Source organism: Rhagoletis pomonella, unplaced genomic scaffold (assembly GCF_013731165.1).
Source record: "Rhagoletis pomonella isolate Grant_MI unplaced genomic scaffold, Rhpom_1.0 Rhpom_scaffold_00005, whole genome shotgun sequence".
Classification (NCBI taxonomy): Eukaryota; Metazoa; Arthropoda; class Insecta; order Diptera; family Tephritidae; genus Rhagoletis; species Rhagoletis pomonella.
In genome coordinates, this window is record NW_023458559.1 from 54,640,793 (window position 1) to 54,648,360 (window position 7,568).

The window sequence follows — 7,568 nt, forward strand, 5'->3', positions numbered from 1 at the left end:
AACACTCGCGGTTAATCTTTAAGGATACTTTGTATTTTCTCCTTTTACTTCGATTAAAATGCGCGAGCCCCACGTTGGGCGACAATTATGTTTCTCCCCCCGTTTGGGAAACACTATAAAAATATATATTAATCCGCGTCTTCGCGGATAAATTAAAACTCGAGTTGTTTAAGTTACAAACTTTGAGAAAAAACCGTCTCTATTTTCTCTCTATATGAAATGCCAATGTCTTGGACAAAGAAGTTATTTGACGCCTTTTATTGGAATTTTCCATTCGGAGCGGAAAAATATATCAAATTTCAATTCTGAACAAAGAAGTTAAATGAGTCGCAATTATGCAGCTGCATAATTGCTGAGTATGCAAAATTGTATTATGAATCTGTAAGATACAAATTATGCTTTTTCCAATAAGCAATATTGTTTATATTAATCATTGTGCCGCTATGTGTGATCTGCTGCTAACTTACACGCCTCTCTATATATTATTCAGCTGGTCCATATGTGCGTTAACTGCACCAGTACATCTCGTTACGTTGTCCTAGAGCGAATCCATCCTGAAACAAGGAAAAATATGCAGACGAGGTGGTTATTTTTACTCACAACACTGCAAAGATCATTTATTTGCCGCCTGATTATTTTTTGATTAGTTTCACTTAAGCATTTTAATAGCTATTGATATTTTATTTACTGGCTTATTTTAGATAGCCTTTTAGCTAATTTTTATTTTTCACTTTTATTTAGTATATCTTTTTTTTTACTTTTTACAATCACTTGTTTCACTTAATCACTAATTTGATTATACTGATTTTACTTTCCTACTAACAATACTTGTCCCCGCTCCGGGCGCCAGTTATGGACAGAAGGTCCTGAAGAACTAAAAAAAATTAAAGGGCCAATTGCCATGGACTCGAAAGAGATAATTAAACGTTATAATAGGAAGAAGCACTTTATTGATACAGTCGTATAACACTTATCGTTATTTACAGTACTACCATCCCGATGCAACTGCCGCTGCTCCGAGTTCTGCCGCCCTATATAGCCCGTTCCGCTGCCAGACATACGCGACGTCAGTGAGCCGCCTTGGCCTTGAATTCCCACAGGTAAATTGGAATGTGCAATACACTGATTTCACAACCGTGTGAATTGGAATTATGCTGACACCGCTGCAATGCCGAATGCATTGGCTCCGCTATACTTATGGTTGCGTAAGCATTAGCCAGAGGTGCTAAGTGTGGCCGACGTTGCCCATAGGTGTCTGATAGCGTTGCGCAATATTATGCAACATGTTGGGTGACGGCGGATGTGTTAACTCCTCCCTCCTTTAAAGATCTGTGTCCCGCAGATTAGATAACGTTCCTCGGTTTTTGAATTAGCCTTGTTGTCAATGTTCAATGCAGGTAGGTGTATCTTCGCCGAAATCCTTCTCCAAATATGCCAAAGGAATAGCATTAGTATGACTAACAACAAAGGGTTCCAGGCTGGGCGAGAGGGAAGAAAAAGAATAACTGCTCTGCTGGTTTAAGTGCAACTGACTCCACACTATGTGGAGCGTTATGTGTGGACTGTATGTATTTTGGTATTTTACTGTTCAGGCCGGTATGTGTACATGTTTTTATATCTTTATGTTTATCCATGAACATTTGGCGGGTGTAAAAGACTTATAGTAATTTGATCTTTTGATTTACATTTGTATATGACATAAAATATTAAAAGGCATATGCCAAGTAAAACTATTAGTATTGGGGACAAATGTCCGCTATGATTTTTTAAGTTTAGGTTGCTTATCTCTAGTTCAGTTTTGGCCAATTTTTCAATATCCTTTTTGAGTTTGTCTAACTCCTTGTTACGGCAATCTTTTGAAACGATATGTGCCATCGTCTGCCGTAAACGATGTTATGTCCCTAGAGTCTTTATGTAACTCAATTTGATGAAAGCCGGACATCAAGTCCAAGCATGAAAAATATTTAGCTCTACCCAATTGATCTAGTATATCATCAATTCGTGGCAATGGGAATTTATCTGCGGTTAACTTTTTATTTACTTGTCGATAATTAACTACTAGTCTCCATCTTTTATCATTTTTTCCCGGTAGAGATTTTTTGGGTACCAGCAGAATTGGGCTATTATATTCTGACATAGACGGCTCTATTATGTCATCTTTAATTAATTTATCTACGTGTTTACTAATTTCGCTTTTATGAGCTTGTGGGATTCGGTAATTTTTTACATAAACTGGATTATCATCTTTCATACGTAGTTTTTGCTTGTAAAATAACGAAGGTTTTCGGGTTTGCCATCGAACTCGGGCAAAATCGAAGACGCAGTCTTGATGAATGCTACTGTTGTTTGCGTCATACTTGTTTCGGTTTGTGTATCTTGTTCTGCAATTTCGACAATATTTGTTTGTGTAGATATTTCTTCTTGCACAACAATCTCTTTTTGTTCTTCCTCGGTATCCGACGTACCTTCGAACAACCAAATGTCGAAATCGATCTCGATATGTTGTTTGTAAGAGGTTGGTATTTCAAATTCAACGTTATACCTGGATAACGAGGATACTAGTTTGTCTCTAACGCTTGAAAATACCTGGTAGGACTCCAATTGGTGAGCTTTTGTTAGGGTATTATTAACTCTACTTATGAGTTTTCCTATATTGTTTAGCGATGACAGTAGAACATTTAAATGTTTCTTTACTGTTTCAGTTTTAATTTTTATGTTCTTACATATGCACTTATAAGATTTTTCCGCGTTTATTTTATTTTCAGTGAGTTCCTTCGAAATTTCTTCCCACTTCTCCATTGAGAGAATGAATCAATAATAAAAAAAATGTTTATTTAAACCTTATCCAGACCGTCAGCGCGGCTCTGGTATCTCTTTTTAAGAATTTTATTGTGGGTTGAGTAAAATTTCAAGAATAAACTCACTGCGTTGATAACAACGATAACTATAAGGTAAACTTTTATTGTATCCAAAGCTTCAGTGTGGTCTATTATCTGAACCGTGTTTACCACGTTAGCATTTGGATCACTCACCTTCGATTCTTTACCTCCCATTTTTAAAACAAATTTGTAATAATCAGTAAAAATTTTTCTTTTTCAAAATTTATCTATTTTGTTTTTTTTTTTCTTTTTTTTTTTAACAGCCAGGTTCTTCTGTCAAAGTGGTTGGGGTGAGTACATCCTGCATTGTAGGCTCTCGGGTCATGCCAATATCTTTCCAGAGTTTCTTTAAAACCTCAAGCTCTTTTTCATAGTTGGGTTCCAAATTTGGTAAAACTTCATCCAAATTCCAATTAAGGGGGTTTTTGGAAAAAATCTCTGGGCATCGTGGAATCAAGTATAAACAACAATTAAAAAAAAAAAAATTTTTTTTTTTTTTTTTTTTTTTATTTATTTAATTAAAAAAAAAAATCTCATTCAGAAAATTATAGTTTTCTTAATTCGTAAATTTTTTCCATTAATTTAAGTCTATCATTATTTGTTGTGGCAAAATTTAGTGCCCTATATGTCAAAGCTATTTCTTTCTTCTTCCTGTATCGCTTTCCTCCTCGAGTTTGCTTTTTAGTTTTGAAAATGGGTGGAATCTTTGGTTCTTCCACCCGTCTTTGTAATTTGTTTCGCCGCCGATATTCCTCGATAGTTATCGGTTGCGGCCCTGTTTGTACAACTTCGGAGGTTTGAGGAACCTCCTCAGTTACTCTTGGAGGATCTTGATTTTCCCTCTCTGCCTCTAATGCGAAACTCTCCCATCTATCAAAAATGGAGTCAAACTCCTCCTGGCAGGATCGCCATAACGAAAGTTTTAGTACTAAATAAAACGAGTTTTGTTTTTAGATGCAACTTCGCATGTCGCATAACAAAATCTGTTCTGTTCTTTATTGAAATCATCTTATTTATACTCTAACATCTTATGTACTACATCTTATTTATACTCTAACATCTTATGTAACATCTGGAGCTACAAGCAATGCATCCACAGACATATCTACATGTACCAAGCGTGAAGGTGCTAGCAGCGCAGTCGTACATATTTACATACATAGAGCTAGCGCATGCACCAGATATAGCTTGTGCCGCTTGTGTGTTTAGCGTGTGAAAATAACAAAGTAAGGAATTTGTTTATGCTGCAAAAATGCATAACACAGGCGTGTGGCTTTGTTGTTGTTAGTGACTTATTCTGATATACTACATTATATTGTTGATTTGTAGTGGAACTATCCTGTCCTCAGAAATGCTGTTTATGTCTGTGGCTATTCGATCCTATTCTGTATTGATTGTGCTCTGCATTTTAAATATTTGTAGACCTGATAGCGTTATACCTTCATGTCTGGCTGTGCAATCAGATTTGATGAAAAGAATACCTTGCGCTGGAATTTCCATTATTTCTGTTTTTCCGTTTCCGCAGTCTAAATGTAGCGTAGAATTTTCGGAATATTTTGTAAATCCATTTATTTTTTTTTGGGATAGTTCAACCCGTAAGAGCTCTTTCTTAATTTCTTCATATTGGCAATCTGCAAGGCTTCCTTTTAACAGTGGAGATCGTTCACAAGTCTGATGCAGAGCAGGTTGCCATGGCGATTTTCCTTTAAATATTAGGTGATTATTCAAACTTCTGGTGCATTTATTCAGTTGTGCTTGTGAGATTAAAAATATGTATTAAGACCAAAGCTATATATCAAAAATTCATTTCTTGGTTTTATTTGTATGACTTTTTCTTTGTGCTCAAAGGGAATCGGTATTAGTTTGTAGATTTCTGAAGGTTCGCCCCGTATGAGCGGTACTCCTGCCTTAATTACCAACTTGTTGTCAATTTTGAGTCCATGTGCTCTCAATAGGTTGTATACATTACGTAGTTGGTTGTTGCCTTGCTGCCCAGGTATTTGTAGTTTTGATGGCCACTTTTCTCTAATGAGGGTCAATTCTTTGCTAAGTTCTGTAGGAGTTATGAGCGCAGGATTATTTCGTCCATGGTTCAAATCTATTAACAATTCAATTATGGAATTTTAAATCTTTTCACATTCGCTCAATAAAATGGTGACTTGGGTTATTAGCATCTGGAACTGGATCGCCATTTTATTGTTGATGTTTTTGATAACTTCCGACTCATATCTGTTTATTTGTGTGGTTTATTTTTATGAATTGCATATTCACTTCATCAACATTTTTGTTTATAATGTTCGCCGTAGAATTTATCAAGGACACTTGAACTTTTAGTCCTTCCTTGATGTTGTGTTGGTTGTTGAGCAGTGTTCTCAGATTAAACTCTATTTGTTCTTGATTATCTTCATCCAGTAACCCAAGCAGCACATTGTAAATGGAGCCAATCCATTCCAGTGGTGCTCTTCGCAGCCTTTTGTTGTACATAGTCAAGTCGTGATTGTGTTTTATCCTTTCATAACGTCTTCCTGTTGAAAGCGATATGACCGTGCATGCTTCCTCAAATTCCGATAACAGGTTGCAATGGCTCTTTATGCGATCCACGAAGTTTGGCATTATGCTCAAAATGCGAGTGCAGATCATAGTATATCACCACATCCCAAGTTGTGGTTATGACATCCATTTTCCCTAGTGAATCGAAACAGATCGCAGTGTTTTCTGCTTTGACCACATTTCTTGGTGTAATACAAAACAGAACCATAAGTAGAAGCGCACATATGTTTGTACTTGGTTTGTGCTTTGTCGGTTTACTTGATGAAAATGTAGTAAGTACCTGTGTTAGTAATTTATCCGATCGCTCTTCTCGATTAGTTTCTGGTGATATATTTAACCGGGGGCATAATTTCTGGATCGGTCGTTTCAGCGTACTATTCTGTAGCTTCAATGTGGCGACTCGAATTTTACCATCAAGTACTCTATTATTCTACCAAGCGGCCATTTAGCTGGTTGGGTGTTTTTATCCTTTACTATGGCTATGTCACCTCTTTTCATATCCTCTGCTGGTGTTTTCACTTATTTCTCTGTTGGAGGGTGTGTAGATTTTCATCCTTCCAATGTTTCTAAAAATCTCGCTGCATTTATTGTATCAGCTTCCATTTATTCAAAGATGATATATTGTTGTCAGCTTCTGAAGATGGTATCGATACAAATGGTCTCCCGATTAGAAAATGGCCTGGGGTCAAAGCTTCCATTCCGTTTTTATCATTAATAGCTTATAATGGGCGTGAGTTTAATGATGATGATACAGTACACATCTCCTCAAATGTTAGCCTTGTATTTATATCCAATTGCCTGTTTGAAATGATAATTCATTCCTTTTACAGCAACATACCATATTCCACCAAAATGTGGGCCTGCCGGGGGAAAAGCTGCCAAGTAATCTACTCATTGACTAAAATTGGTGCAACTTCAGAATTTTGCTTTATTGGTTTTTTAAAATCCTTGTCGAGCCATTTGCTTGCACCCTCAAAATTGGTTCCATTGTGAAGAGATTTTCCTCGTCTGCCAAAAAATCTCCTTAATGATGCCATAAATGCTTCTGTTGACAAGTCACTAACTGCTTCCAGATGTATAGCTTTGGTCGAAAGGCAGACAAATACTGCGACGTATCCTTTGAACGATTTTTGATCTCGCCCTTTAGAACACCTCATTTGAAAAGGTCCAGCTTAGTCCACAGCAGTATATGTAAATGGATTTGATGTTGATACTCTGACTAATGGAAGATCACCCATGATTTGCGTTGCAGAAATTTGTTTAAGTCGTATGCATTTGTCACAGTTACGTATACAATGTTTCACTGGATTTTTTAGCCCGATTACCCAGTATTGTCGCCTGATGACTGCTTCCGTTAACCGATTTCCGATACTAATGCCGTCAAGTTTGATTTTGTCAAGATTATGGGATGTTTTGAATTATATGGTAGCTCTGAATTTGCTAGCCTACCTCCCAGTCTTATTATACAATTTTCATCTAAGAAGGGGTTGAGAATTGCTCTTTTGCTAGAACTATTGACTGGTTTTCCATTTTTTAGCCCGATTACCCAGTATTGTCGCCTGATGACTGCTTCCGTTAACCGATGTCCGATACCATTGCCGTCAAGTTTGATTTTGCCAAGATTATGGGATGTTTTGAATTATATGGTAACTCTGAATTTGTTAGCCTACCTCCCACTCTTATTATGGCATTTTCATCTAAGAAGGGGTTGAGAATTGCTATTTTGCTAGAACTATTGACTGGTTTTCCATTACACAGTAGAGGCTCCGTGATTTGGTTTACGTTTTATTTAAATGTATTCACGCGGACAATAAAATATACGGTCACGAAAACGCCGATCACTAAACGAATAACTAAGTTTCCAGAGCGCACAGGCTTTTTATATGCTATCCAAAGCACAATGACAATCATAATTTGATCTTATTGCAATGCTGCATACAAGTGTTTCTTACCAAATCCAGTAGCATCGATAATGAGTCTAGCTGATTTATCTTGTTTGTGTACTTTTTGATGAAGCCTTAATTGTTCTTCAGTAAAATATATACAGTAGAAGGGATCAGCTCCAAGATTTCTGAAAACCTTTTCTTTGCCAATATGCTTAGCTAACAGCAAATAACTGATTGCTTGTGGGTACAATAA